Source organism: Sceloporus occidentalis, unplaced genomic scaffold (assembly GCF_023333645.1).
Source record: "Sceloporus occidentalis isolate IW3139 unplaced genomic scaffold, rSceOcc1.0.p SCAF_5, whole genome shotgun sequence".
Classification (NCBI taxonomy): domain Eukaryota; kingdom Metazoa; phylum Chordata; class Lepidosauria; order Squamata; family Phrynosomatidae; genus Sceloporus; species Sceloporus occidentalis.
Genome location: NW_028316985.1, coordinates 42775818 through 42791542, shown reverse-complemented (window position 1 = coordinate 42791542; position 15725 = coordinate 42775818). Strand labels below are relative to the sequence as shown.

Genomic DNA, 15725 nt, shown 5'->3' with positions numbered 1-15725 from the left:
AGGAAGACCCTCCCTAGGGAGGCTAGACTGGCTCACTCCTTGCTGTCTTTCATTCCACCTGGGTAGAATTGTCCAGAAAGGATTTGTCTTCGTCTTCCTCTGAGGCTGAGAGACTGTGGCTTGTCCAAGGTCATCGAGTAGGATTTCATGGCGGAGGGGGTATATGAACCCTGACTTCCAAAGTTGTAGTCCAATGCTCAAACTTCCACACCATGGTGGCTCTTTGAGCTAAACTGTATTATAATAATATTTTTGTATACCATGTTTGTTTAAATTGTAAGCCACCATGAGTGTTAATATAAGAAGATATAAATAAAGTGTATGTGTGCATGAAGACCCAGCATGGCATAGTTGTTTGAGTGTTGGAGACCAGAGTTCAATTCCCAGCTCAGATTCAAAACCCATTGAGTAACCTTGGGCAAATCACATTCTCTCATTCAGGGAAAGGCAATGGCAACTTCATCTGAATACATCTCGCCAAGGAAACCCTGTGATAGGGCCACCATAGGTCAGAAATAATCTAAAGGCACACAACTACAACATATGCCTGAATGGATGGATAGATACTGTGAACTCCATGAGAGGAAACTTCAGCTCCTTCTGCTCCAAGTAATTCCAGATGTTTTGCTTTCCATGGGTAAAAGAAGAAAGCTAGAATCTCATGAAGTTTTTAATTTTATTTACTGGCATGTTCCCCCTCCAAACTCTCCCTACCTGCTCCCAGGACCAACTTTAAAACAAAGATTAAAAAAAAACAACCAACAACCTATCAGTCTTATGGAGCAGTTGTATTTGTTAAAGTAACTAAAACCTGTATCCCAGGATTTCCCATTTTATCTTTTCCCATACCACTTTCACCTGTACTTTCATTTATCCATGGCAGGGAAGTCTGGAAAACAATCAGCTTCCTACAAAACAGATGGTCCTTACTTAGTAGCACAGGGTGGCCAGGAAAGATAACATCCTATTCCTGTGATTAAAACCTGCTTCAGCCAAGGACTTGATTGAGCACCTTGCTGCAATGCCAACAGGATCAGAAGGCCCACCTGGTATGTTTGCAGGTTGCTAACCAATGGGAGGTAGCTTAGTCCATTATTATAGTGAGGTGGCCCTTGCCTCTTTTTGCCGTCACAGAGTGTCAAGTGGATAATCATTGGAAGAGTGGCTGCAGGTGGGAGTGTGATCATCTCACTGCCAAATACACTGATATAAATAGGCTGGAGTCCTCCTCCCCCATCTGCAGCTGCCCACATTGTTTGAAAATATCTGCCTAACCATTATCCCTTCTGAATGCTTGAGACTGAGGTCTTAATCAGTCGGTTGTTTTGCAGGAAGCAGGGTTGCCAAAGCATGGCCATTTTCACCTTTGATAGTTGAAATGACAAGGAGAATACAAACGGATGAGTTTGCCTGCCAGTACATAGTGTTGCTGGGATAGAAAAACACATTCATAAACTTGAGCTACACCTCTTGCCAAGCTAGCTAAGAAAGACATGGGGTTTTCCTTGGCTCAGGAGACTGTGAACTGTGGGCAGAAGCTGGAATACAAATCAAGAAATTTTGCATATCTATTATTTCCTACCAAATCCATACTTTAGGAGAAGATACCATTAAAAATGCATCTTTGTGATGAAGAAGGTGGTGTTCAGTGCCTCCACCCACAAAATCCCTTGTTGCAAATGTGCAACAGAAGCCAGGGTCTCCTGAAGCTCCTGACTGCAAGAAACAAGGGGCTTTGTGGATGGAGGTTCTGGATACAACCTTCTTCTATATCCCCAAAAGTATATAATGTAATCAAAGACAAGGTTGTAACAAAATGTGTTATTACAAACATATTTAATCACAAAGACACCATACTATTGGTATCTTCTCCTAAATTATGGATTTGTAGGAAATTATAGATATGCAAAATCTCTTGATTTGTAGCCAGATGTGTAGCCAGGTATGTTCTTGAGCATCTAAAAAACCCAGTGTGGAGAACAGGCAGGATTATACCAAGCTAGCAACAGCCACTCAATAGTCAGCTGACGACAGCCAATAGAATTTTGACGTCAAGAAAAAGAATTCCATTGCTGACAGAGTCAGATAGGATTTTGGTTTCATATAGTCAGGGTCTGGTTTTGTGAGAGTCCAAAAGTTGGGAACTGTGAGGGCTGAGGTTTGGAAGGAAAGGACTGAGCTCTAAGATCGAGTTCAGAGGGAGCGAGTTTCAGGGACCGATAGCCTGAGGGCTAATATAGAAATAATGTTAGAAAGACCACAGTACATAAGGACAGTGTGAGGGTCCTAAAAGAGAATGCTTGTTGTTTAACAGATTTATAACTCTGAACCAAAGTGTAACAAGAACAAGTGAACATAATCTTGTAAAAAAAAAATATTGTTCTTTTATTCAAGCTTGTGTGAACCTGGAATTATTTTTGATGCTACTAACAAATAAAGTAAACCCATAGATTATAATAAATAAATAAATAAAAATTTTATTTCTATACCGCCCTTCCTCAGATCAGGGCGGTTTACAACATTTTAAAATACAAAGCAGACACCAAACAAGACATATTAAAAAGGAAGACACATCATTAAAAACAATTACCAGAAACAAAACCATAAAGCCCCGAGTTAGCTAGTCCTTTTGCCAGTGAGAGGGAAGGAGGTACATAGGACTCTAGTCGGGGAATGCATTGCCAAAAAGGAAGGTCTTCAAATCCTTTTTGAATTGGGCCAGGGAGGTGGCCGAGCGGAGCTCCATGGGCAGCATATTCCAAAGGGCCGGGGCGGCGATGGAGAATGTCTTCCTGGAGGTGGAGACAAGCCTAGCCCCGGGAACCCTAAGTAGTTGCTGCCCAGATGTTCTGAGGGTGCGGGACGGAATATATGGGGAGAGGCGGTCCTTCAGGTATCCTGGGCCCAAGCCATTTAGGGCTTTATAGGTCAACACCAACACCTTATATTGCGCCCGGAAGCGGATGGGCAGCCAATGGAGCTCTTTCAATACTGGTGTTATATGGCTGGCCCTGGACGTGCCAGTGACCAGCCTGGCTGCCATGTTCTGCACCATTTGTAGCTTCCGGGTTTGGCATAAGGGTTGCCCCATGTAGAGTGCATTGCAGAAATCCAGTCTCGAGGTTACCAGAGCATGTACCACAGTTTCAAGGTCCCTCTGGGCCAGGTATGGGCGCAGCTGGCGAATGAGCCGAAGCTGATGACAGGTGCTCTTGACCGTCACATTCACCTGAGCAGTCAAGTGAAGGGACGAATCAAGAAGCACCCCCAGACTGCGCACGGAGTCCTTCACAGGGAGCGTGACCCTGTTCAGGACAGGTGGAACCACCGCCATTCCTGGACCAGGGGAACCTATCACAAGTACCTCCGTTTTCTCTGGATTCAGCTTGAGTCGGTTTTCCCTCATCCAGCCCATTACTGATTCCAGACAGGCCACGAGAGGAGAGACGCCATCCTCAGTCACTGCATCAGTCGGAGACATAGAGAAAATTATTTGGGTGTCATCAGTGTACTGATAACCCCGCGCCCCATGTCTCCGGATGATCTCTCCCAGCGGTTTCATGTAAATGTTAAATAGCATGGGAGACAGAATGGCTCCTTGAGGGACCCCGGTTTTAAGGGCCCGCTCATCGGAGCACACATCTCCCAGCTGCACCATCTGGGACCTCCCAGAGAGGTAGGACCGGAACCACTGGAGCGCAGTGCCCCCGATTCCCACCTCAGCCAGGCGCCCCAGAAGGATACCATGGTCTATGGTATCGAAAGCCGCTGAGATGTCCAAGAGCACCAACAGGGACACGCTTCCCCTGTCGATGCCCAGACGGAGATCATCGACCAAGGCGACCATGGCCGTCTCAACCCCGTAGCCCGCCCGAAAGCCAGTTTGAAATGGGTCCAGATAATCCGTTTCAGCCAAGACCGCCTGAAGCTGGATTGCAACCGCCCTCTCGATCACCTTCCCTAAAAATGGCAGCAGTGACACTGGCCGATAATTATTATGTACTAGGGGGTCGAGGGAGGGCTTTTTCAATAAAGGTTTCACAATGGCCAATTTTAATTCAGATGGAAATTGCCCTTCCCTCAAAGATGTGTTAATAATCCGTCGCAGCAACGAAGTTACTGCCGGTCCCCCCTGGGCTGCTAGCCACGAGGGACAGGGATCGAGAGAGCAGGTTGTCTTCCGAACACTTCCGAGGATCTTGTCCACATCATCGGTACTTACCAACTCAAACCGATCCAGTTTAACAAAGTCCACGGAGGCTCCGGATGCCTCTACCCTAGGTTCTGCCTGAATGTCAGCGTTAAGATCTTCGCTTATCCGAGAAGTTTTATCCGCGAAGAAGTTATTAAATTGGTCACAGCAGGCCTTAGAAGGTTCAAGGATCTGGTTCAGGGCAGGAGGGAGCTGAGTTAGCTCCCTGACTACCCTGAACAACTCTGCTGGCCGCGACTCCGCGGACGCGATACGAGCACCATAGAACGAGTTCTTTGCTGCTCGTATCGCCTCTCCATAGTCCTCTAACCGTTGGACTAGGAGAGTCTTGTCGTCTAAGCGAAGGTGTTTCCGCCAACGGTACTCTAGCCGTCGCAGCTCCCGCTTCCTTGCCCGGAGATCTTCCGTATACCAGGGCTTACATTTGGAAGCGGGTCTGAGAGGGCGCTTGGGAGCAATTCTGTGTATAGCCCTCGAGAGACCGGTATTCCAAATACCAGTCAGGGCGTCAACAGAGTCGCCGTCACTTCCAACCATTCCCTCTAGGGCTTCCTGGAACCTTTTGGGTTCCATTAGCCTTCGAGGGTGGACCATCCTAATAGGTCCACCACCCCCGGGAGGGATCTGGGTAGAGACCTTGATTTTCACCTCAACCAGGAAATGATCCGTCCATGGCAGGGGGGAAATATTAGCTATTTCCACCCACGGATTTTCCACGTCAGAACAAAAGACCAAATTGAGAGTATTACCCGCACAATGCGTAGGACCCAGAATCAGCTGGGACAGGCCCATGGCCGCCATGGTATCCATGAATTCGCGAGCTGCACCGGGTGGAACATAGCTGGCCGTGAGGGAGATGTTGAAGTCGCCCAGGACAAGTAGCCTGGGCGTCTCCAACATCAGCTCCACGACCAGCTGTGTCAGCTCGTTAAGGGAGTCCGTTAGCGCACGGGGTGGCCGATACACCAACAGAATCCCTAGACTGTCCCTCGCCTTTAGGGTCAGGTAGATACACTCGATGTAGGACGTCTGTCTGATGTGGTTAGAATCATAGAATCATAGAATCATAGAATCGTAGAGTTGGAAGAGACCACTAGGGCCATCCAGTCCAACCCCCTGCCATGAAGGAAATCCAAATCAAAGCATCCCTGACAGATGGCCATCCAGCCTCTGTTTAAAGACCTCCAAGGAAGGAGACTCTATCACCTTCCGAGGAAGTGCATTCCACTGTCGAACAGCCCTTACTGTCAGGAAGTTCCTCCTAATGTTCAGGTGGAATCTCTTTTCCTGTAGCTTGCATCCATTGTTCCGGGTCCTGTTCACTGGAGCAGCAGAAAACAAGCTTGCTCCCTCCTCAATATGACATCCTTTCAAATATTTAAACAGGGCTATCATATCACCTCTTAACCTTCTTTTCTCCAGGCTAAACATCCCCAGCTCCCTAAGTCGTTCCTCATAGGGCATGGTTTCCAGACCCTTCACCATTTTTGTCGCCCTCCTTTGGACACGCTCCAGTTTCTCAATGTCCTTTTTGAATTGTGGCGCCCAGAACTGGACACAATATTCTAGGTGGGGCCTGACCAAAGCAGAATACAGTGGCACTATTACTTCTCTTGATCTAGACACTATACTTCTATTGATGCAGCCTAAAATAGCATTGGCCTTTTTAGCTGCCGCATCACACTGTTCACTCATGTTCAACTTGTGGTCTACTTGGACTCCTAGATCCCTTTCACACGTAGTTTCATTCAGCCAGGTGTCACCCATCCTATATCTGTGCATTTTATTTTTCCGCCCTAAGTGCAATACCTTACATTTCTCTGTGTTGAATTTCATTTTGTTAGCTTTGGTTCCTGGTGAGGGACATGGTGTTCCTATGTATCAAGGCCACACACCCCCCCCCCGCCCACCTAACCTGGGCTGGTCCTTCACCGAGAACCCGGCAGGCAGGGCCTGAGCCCACACAGCATCCCCTTCAGGCCCCAGCCAGGTCTCGGTAATGCAAGCCAGATCGCAACTACGGTCCTCCAACAGGTCGTGGAGGATGTGGGTCTTGTTGTTGATCGATCTGGCATTGCACAGGAGCAGCGACAGGGTTTGTGGCACGGTTATTATAAATAAAAGTGATCTGAAACTTTACATATTGAGATACCTATGGGTGTATAATACCCTGTACAGCTGCCCACTGAGGTAAAAGAGGTTTGGTGGAGGAGAGGTTCGTCACAACCAGGAACATTCCTATGGTAGAGGAGTAAGGCGGTGCTTCTTCTCTAGCTGCACAAGCGAAATGGAATTCATATTCCATTTTGTATTAATTCATATTAATGTATGAATGAATACCATGGAGATACATTCTGTTCTCAAGCTTTGGTTTTCCACACATTTTTTACTTCAGCTCCCAGCCATTACAGCAAATGGGCAAAGATTTTGCTATTTGATGTTAAAACATTTGAAAACCTGAAGTTTGTAATTCATTTCATTAGTAAATTAATGAATGCAATTGACATGATGTGGACCGGAAAAATATTGATCTATCCTTCCCCAGGCCTATCAAGATTTCTAAATGTTGGATGAGAACCTGATTAATGGTCAAGTCTTGTCTAAGGAAGCTTGGAGTGTTTTAAAATATTTGCTACCTCTTGTACTTGAGCCTTGCTGCAAAATTAAACCACATTTACAGTGTGAATATGAACCTATTTTAATGTTCATAAATGTAAATCCCCTTTAACTTTCAGACTCTTCAGATGAATAACAATTTTTGAAGGTGCTAGGAAATATTTTTGTGAAAGATCATCAATCAGATTGATTGTAAATTAAAACACTGGGTTCTTGCATGTGCATACATTTGGCTGTAGTCCCACAGGAGAGCTATAGCTTTCATATTGTTAAGGGTAATCTCAGATTTTTAGACCAGCTTTGAATTTGTACTATAAACATGCATGTCATCAAATCCATGCTGTGTTAATGCTTTAGTTCATCTATTGGTCCATATTCCTGTAGTTGTTCTATCAGTAGTTTTCATAAGTCACCATAAAAACCGTGGGGCTTATAAGCAAATGTCACCCATCATTTTCTTTTGCCGTATCCTTCTGGTCAATTCCTTCTTCTGCCATGAAAATTGGCCCCAGGAGGCCCACTCTTGGACATTTTAGGAAGCAATTATGTAATACCTAAAGTATTCCCATTGTTTCTCTGCTCTGCTTATAGAAAAAAATTAACAATGTCCTTGTATTGTTAACAAATGCTTCTAACAGTCTGTATTAACAGTATCAGGAGGAGTCCAAAGCAGATTCTAAATCCTGAACATATCACAGTGTTCCTATCCAAGAAGGTTAGCATGCCCTTGTTCAGTGCATCACTGACTGGTACCTATTTCTGCATCACTACTTGAAATATGAAGGATGTTCAAGAGCTGTCAATCTCTTGACTGCAAATTTAATATGTTCTACCATAGAAACAAAACAACAAAAATAATTCTTTTATAAAAATTACTTTGTAGGAACATGGTGTTTTTGTGTTTTGTGTTGGTTTGTTGTTGTTATTGTTGTTTTAAGAATAGCGGCATTTGTACTTATTAGTTCTTTTGTGATCCTAGGAAACTGATTTTCACATTCCATGTAATTTCCTCCCCACTGCAGTATTGTGTTCCCCATGGCCTCTTTTGGGAACATTCAAACGAGTCCAGATTTATAGGAATAAATATGGAAAAGTTACTTATTTGCATGACAGCTGAAGGAATTCTCCCACTCTTGGGTGTTCTACAAATTACAGCAGGAATTTCAGCACTCCTGTAAATTTCAGCAGGAATTGTTGATACAATTCAAAATTACACTGGTGGCATTTTGTTATCACTAAATGAAGTTCTCTCAGTAAGTTTTTCCACAAGGTTTTGATGGCTATATATATATATATATATATATATATATATATATATATATATTTGCATGCATTAAAGCAATTCTCACTCAATACAGTGTTAATACTTGAAAATTACTTTTGGTTGCCAACTAAGGCAACAATTTAAGGAGACCTACTTAAAAGTAAGCCATATTGAATGCAGTGGAATTGCATTCTCAGTAAAATTGCATAGGAAGCCAGCATGGCGTAGTGATTTGAGGGTTGTACTTAGGACTCCAGGAGACCAAGGCTGCTGGGCCATGGAAATCCACTGTGGAACTTTGGGGGCAACTCACATTCCCTTAGCCTCAGAGGAAAGCAATGGACATCCCCTCTGAACAAATCTTGCCAAGAGAACTTTGTGATGCCTTAGAGTCACCATAGGTTGGAAACAATTTGAAGGCCTATACAATTAAAAAATTGCATTGGGATTGCACTAATGTCAGTTCATAATAAACATAATTTGTATATGTCTTTCTCTATGTGTATGTTTATTTTTATTTCTTTTTGTTGTACAAGCTTCCTTGAGTCCAGCTTTAGGGAAAAGGCAGGATGAAAATAAAGTAATACATTGCAGTGCAATGCAGTCATGATATTACCATATATACTCAACTGTAAGTTGACTTCATGTATAAATTGAGAGTAGGTTTTGGGGCCAGAATTATGGAATTTGATATGACCCATGGATAAGTCGAGGGTAAAACTTAAGGACATGTAATGAAGGATGTAAAGGTCGAAGCAAAGGAAAACAATGCCTAGGAACTTATAAAATTCCTGTAGGCATAACTATTTGTGCATATACTAAAGGCTGGATGGATGAGTAGAAGAGGGTCGGTGCTTCCAGGGCAGATTAAACTTGCCTTTCACCAGGGGATAGTTTTTTGTGTGTGTATGTGTGAGTGAGTGAGTTAAAGTACAGTACTTACACTGACCTATCGACTCAGGGGTTTTGGGTAAAATTTTCAACCTAAATTTCTAGACTTATACATGAGTAAATGCTGTAAATTCTTTACCATTCTATAATGTGACAGGTTTGATTAAATGAAAAGTGTTTGGGGTTTGTTTGTTTTTTGGCAGTTTTTATTAGCTGATGCATTCAGGACTTGAGCTGACAATGACATGGAGAATGGCTTAATTTAGAATAAGCTCAAAAGGAAACAAATACATACTGTGATGAAAATGAATCAAGGGAATATCAAGTCAGTATTTCAATATGAAGTTAATTGTGTTTGGCAGAACTGGGTGTTCTTTTGGCTTAGCTGTTACCATACTTGCCTTGCGAGCTGTTCCTAGGTGGTGCATTTCAAAGCTGCCCTGTTCAAATGTGAAATCCTCCCACTTATAAAGCCTGACCCTGCTTTGAACTAGGTCCAGCCTTCTTCAGATAGGGTTCATATTCTGCTGCTATTTAGCCATCCTTGCCTTCCTTCCACATTCCCCCCTCCAAAAAAAGTTGGGGAGGAAAAGAAGATCCTAGAGGTCCTAGAATGTCTACACACTAGCTGGGGTGCTTAGAGGTTTCAGGAACTGTAGACCACAAACATTGACAGACTAAGTTTACTACTACATAGGAGAAGGTCCATAATATTTCCCATTAGCTGAAAATTATATGTGTGGAGTACTGTTTCCTGAGTGTCAGAGCATGGAGTTTTCAAATGAAAGATGTCATTTCCAGCTAACAACAACAACAAGCCTTGTATAGAGGCATTCATAATCTGTTTTGCTTTGTTTCCCTTTTTTAAAAAAAAAAAATGCTACTTTTAATTGGATTTTTAAGGAGATCTGTGAATTTTCTTATGTTCATATATATTTTAAATTCTCATGTACCAGTTCTGGTTGATTTCACTAGTGTAAGATCATTTATAGCATGGAGAAGACTATGCTGGCAATGTCTGCATCAGAACGATTAAAGATGAAGAGCTGATCAAGAAAATAAAGGTGGCAATCCTAATTCACCATCACTGAGGTAGTTGAATATATAGGGATCGCTTCTCAGCCTTTTGGCTAAGATCAAGTGTAAGAGGAATTCAAAGTCAAAATTTTACTAACTAAGCACTCAAAGTCCTCTTGCGAGATGGCTAAATGTATCTGTTTTGCTTTTGCCCACATTTGCTTTTATTTTTTAACCTCAAGAGGTCTTATTAATTGAATTTAGAAAGAAATGTGTGGATTTGATAAAGTTCTTATAAAGAAAAAAACAAATTCTTATCTATAGCTCCCAGAATTCCTTAGTCAACAGAAATACTGGCTTTTCTAAGCTCTTTCCCCTTTTCCAAGTGTTCCCAGCATTTACAATTAAAAACCTAAATGATTTAGGGGTGTCAGGGGCAAGTTGTTTTTGAGTGTTTTCAGAATGGAATGGCGTATTTGTAAAGAAAAACAATCTTTATCTCTTAATTCCTCACCCCACTCCAAGGTTTTGTTAAGGAAGAAAGTTATCAGAAATAATCTCTCTCATGCACACTTTGTCTTTTCACTCTGCAGATACTACCAGTATATTGAACGACCCATTGATTCTTCTGAGGTGAATCCGCTTAGAGTCAAATGGCTATAGGGAATCAACTCATATATTCTGGCTGAAGGCAATTCAGAATGGGATTGCTTCCTTCAGGAGTGAACACAGGTGTGTTGAAAAATGTTGTGAACATAAGTTATCATTGATTTTTCATTAATGTTTGACAAGTAGAGTTAGAGACAGACATACAACTACTGTTGCACTTGATACAAAAGATGTACGAAATATATGTCTCAATGAAAATCTCTTTACAAATCCATAGCCCAGTCTTATACAAGTGCATTACAAAGTAGGTCTCATTGCATTTAGTGCAGCACACATTTTAAAAATATATATAGGGTTTTATCCCTATTCTTTGAGGGGTTGACAGCAGAGCCAATGTTCTGAACAATGGTTTCAGGAAATGCAGTCAGAATAATATGTCATAAATTAATGCAATTCTAAGAGCAAGATCTTGTGCACCTTCATTCAGAGGTAAGGCTTGTTGAATTTATTTGGTCTCTCTTCCAGACAAACAAGCAGAGAGTTTAATAAACTGTACAAATATTCCAGTAGTTTTCTTGAAACTACATATATTTCCATCTGCATGAAGGAGGGGCAGGTCTATAGACAGCCACATGCTTTGTTCAAGGATCAGTCTCTGGTAACAGGGCTGGTAAAGACTGGTGTCTACAAAACTGTTGCTGATATGGATGGGATTTTTGTTTTTCCAAAACAGAGATTGGGCTCTCGTAATAACTGACTCCAGTCCAGAAGTTCTTAGGCCATTATGAATCACGACAAGCCTAACTCTCCATTCAAAGTTGCCCTGTGCTTTTTGTCTCCCTCCCTCCACTTCCTCAGTCTTGCCAACCTGTGAAAATACGAGAAGAAGGAAAAGAGTTTCTGAAGCTAAATCCCTTTAACCTCTTCCTATTAATGCAATACTGGGAAATGTAAATTGTTGTGTTTTTTTAAAATATTTCTCAGTCAAAAACAAGAAAGAAATTCTTTGATTTATAGAAGCAGAAACTTAGGAGAAACATGATGGGTTTGCTGGACTCCTCAGTTTCAATTTCCACTTTCCCATCTCTCGCATACCCATATACAGAGCAAGTTTGTAAATTGAGGGAAATTTATAGAGAGAGGGGTAGAGGAGGGAAACCTGTAAAGAACCTGCCAATGAGGAGATCTTACTCTTCAGCTAGGAAATCTGAACTACTGCATTACATGACAGAAAATAATTGTATTAGAGGTTATATCATTTTGAGTGATAAACACTGGATGTTGTCAGGTCTATTTCAGTCATTTCCTATTGACTTCCATTCTTCTAATTGCTACCTCTTCATACTGTTGTTGTTTATTTGGCAGGAAAACAGCCATTCTGATGCTTTGGGTGCTAAATTTACTCTTTGACGATAGTGTGAAAGATGGCTAGAGAATGCAGGGATACCCAATACAGATGGAACCCTTCATTCATGGAGTTTTCTTGTTTGTTCAGAGGAGATTTGTCATTGACTTCCCCTGAAGCTGTGATCATGACCAAGCAGGAAATTGAACCCTCATCTCCAGAGTCATAGCCCAATATTCAAACCACTACACCATTCCGCTGCTAGCAAATGCTAGTGCCAATCTCCCCAAATATAGCCTCAAATGCTGCTTTGAAAGAAATTTTGAGATCCACCATTGTCTTGCATTTTACTTCTTTATAGTCTGTTTGATACCAAATAGTTCTCCAGTTTGCTGTGGAAAAGGTATTTCTGGCTACTCTGGCCTATATTTTTATAACCATTTTAACAGACATTGTACTGATCTTTTAAACATTTTTTGTTTAGTCTTCCAGAATTGTTGTTAAATGGAGAGATCTTTGTTATGCAAATGTAAATGGTGGCCATTCTCAGAGCAGAACTATATTTATTTCCCATCATGATGCGCCCAGTGCCATTCAGTTTTACTACAAGGTAAGGGATTTATTTTGATTCTACTGCAACAAACATAAAAAGATATAATGTTCCCTTTAAGGCTATAATTTTGAAGCATAAGTGGCTGCATCAGTATGATCCTCTGCTAAAGAATGATTAAGAATAACAAAATGTGGATACTTTAAGAATAGATTACTCTAAAGGGAGGAACATGCTGTTTATTTTAATACATATATGTCAATAAAGGCTGGTTCCCCCACTGTGTTTTCTAGTTCTGCTGCTATGAGTTAGAAAGTACCACTGAGTAAAAGTTAATAAGAATTAAGCTTGTTTTTAATGATAGCCATGCATAGATGCCATTGAGTGTCAGGGTGGACACCTTAATCTGTCAGTCTCACTTTCAGCCCCGTTCATTTTTAAAAAGAAAACTGCAACCTTAAGCATTTCAATTTGAATTTAAAAACAACAACCCTAAGTTCTTTCTATGCAGAACAAAAAGAAATGTGAGAATTTTGTTTCTTCAAATAGTGACTGGAATGAAATTCTCCTGCATTTCCACCAGCAATATTCAATGGTTAGACCAATGCCCAACACTGAGGGGATCATGCTCTTCCAAACTAGTGTGCAGGTATTAAAAATGAAGAAGCTTTATGAAAGCAATTGTGATTCCAGTTCAATACTAACGTTGTTGGATATACAGGGATTCAAAGCCAGATTTTTAAGTGTTAAAAAGCCAAAGCCCAGGCTGAGGTGTATGAATACACCAGTTTCACTTTCTTTCACATTGAATTTTTAAAAATATCCAATTCTTCCATTGGAGATTTGTGAATTTTTGTAAACATTTACTAAAAAATTTTCTTCATCCATACTGAGTGTACAAACAATTTATACCAGAGGACAAAGCAGAATCACACTCATTGGCCCTAGCTTTATGTCTTCTTGATAAGCTGTACCTTAAGAACCAAAGGAAGGAGAATGGAGTAGAGATACAAAGAGTATCCACCTCAACATTAGGAGGAACCTCCTGACAGTAAAAATTGTTCAGTAGTGGAACACACTCCCTTGGAGGGTGGTGAAGTCTCCTTCTTTGGAGGATTTTAAACAGTGGCCATCTGTGGGGGTGCTTTGATTGTGAGTTCCTACATGGCAGGGGGTTAGACTGGATGGCCCTTGTGGTCTCTTCCAACTCTATGATTCTGTGGGGAAAAAAATCACATTCTCAATGCAACAGGCTAGCTTGACACACCAAGAGTCCCTGGTGAATGTTGACTGGCCTCCTCAAAAGTGTTTGCCATCACTGCAAGAGTATGAATTTTGTTTTTCAGTGAGGTTTCCATAATTCGGGGGGGGGGGGGGGTTGCACAAAAGAAGTATTGCGAAAATATTTTTCCTTTTGTGAAGCAAAGCATGCGTGCACACACACAATAGGTGCAGAAGAACTGGCTGACTGATGAAAAAAGGTTGATGATAAGGACTTGAAAAGAATGATTGATGAAAAGATAATAGTTTTGTGCAACATGTGTCATCGAAAGCATTTTTGTGTTCCCCTCCACCTCATGACCCTTGAATAATTTTTTGGCTAATAACATCACATCACATCCTATAAGCTGCTACAAAAACATGGTGGCTATTCCCCATAATTTTCCTGAAGTGCCCCCAAACAAAAATTGAACTGCAGTTAAAAGTGTTGTTACATCACATCACTGCCAGTTCTGATGTGAAACATCTGTGTGGCCCACTGGAAGGGCAGAGGGATAAAATTGCTTCCCATCTCTGGCACAGTGGCCCATCTCTGCTCTAAAATATACTGAAAGGGCACTTCAAATAACAGTGGTTTTGAAAGTAATAGTACACCTCGGTGGCTGAGTCTAGTTTAATGTTGGAGAAAGTAGGCCCAGATGCAACAGAATATATTTTGCCACAATCAAGTCAATGTTTCCACCTAATCTGTTGTGTCTTACTACAGGTCTTGATCTATGGGCTTGTATATAATGAGAAAACACATCTGATGGTAACTCTGGGATGAGAATTACACCATGCATTCTTTATTCAAATAAATGTGTGGCATGAGAAATCCATCTTTAATTTCTTCTTAGACATATGCTTTTTATAGATGAGTTATACTTTCAGTATTAGTGCTTAATCGACCCTGCAGCCTTGGCATTTTATAACAACTTAGGAAATGTGCCTAAATGTTTGAGGTTTAACTATAAAATGAGAGCCTTATTAAACTTTATTGCAATGCAGAGACAATCTTTGCTGACCTCAGGTTTGCATTGCTTCATTATTGCCAGAAAACTTTTTCAAGATATAGAACTTCAGTATCCCTTACTACTACAGCTTTGTGCTAGAAATGCAAGTCACTGCATTACTTTTTGGCACTGTCATATCAGAATTCATACAGCAGCACAGGAAAACTTTCCTATTGGTATGCCCTGTAGAAATGTATGTGTGAAACATGTTGCTCTGACAAAGTAATTCTGACATTTCACTTGCTGCCATAAAGCACTCTGATGCTTCTGCTATATCTTGGTTGAACACTAAGGGGATAAACAGACTGGCCAAAAGGACTGGCATCGAGGTGGAGTGAGGGCATGGCGGCAGCACAACACATGCCTTGATTCCACCTCCAAGCTGTCATCACACAAAGGAGCATTACGGTGTTCCTTTGGTGTGGAGTTCAGATGACACACTTCAAAAGGAGCGCTGGAAAGTGCTACCATGGCAGCATAAATGCCCCCTTTCCACCTCCAAAAGGAGCTGCATTTTGCCACTTCTTTTAAGGCCGGCAAAGTGCTGGATTGGGCCCATGGCATGCAGTTGCTGCAGGCCTGATCCTGTGCTGAAAGGGGAGGTGTTAAGCCACTGCTTCGGGGTTGTCTGTTTTGCCCCTAAAAGAGACTTAAAAGTACTTTCTGGTGTGGACTGCATTTGACACATGTAAGGGAATAAATGATGAAGATCAAAATATGGGTTTGTGAGCTTTTACTCAAGATTGGTTAGGGGTTGAAAATATACTTTTAAGGTAACTTGTTATAGTTCCTAGGCCCCAGAAAGTTAGTTACATATATATTTATACTATTTGCTTTCTTGTTCAAAAGCACCTAAAATAGCTACTGTCAGGTACTTTAAAAACATCATAATAAAGCAGGCAGCTGGGTTGTGGTGCAAAACACAGTGAAGCACTCAGTATCTACAA

The 15725-nt window shown here is 41.6% G+C and overlaps 1 long non-coding RNA gene across 1 annotated transcript in view; it reads left to right on the top strand.

The window, feature by feature from the left end:
* LOC149312076 (uncharacterized) overlaps nt 1–15725 on the top strand; it is a 100744-nt gene that overhangs the window by 12075 nt on the left and 72944 nt on the right. Inside the window, exons 3-4 of the long non-coding RNA XR_016281397.1 lie at nt 10595–10733; nt 12440–12565. This is a non-coding gene — a long non-coding RNA (uncharacterized LOC149312076). The remainder of the gene's footprint in view (nt 1–10594; nt 10734–12439; nt 12566–15725) is intronic.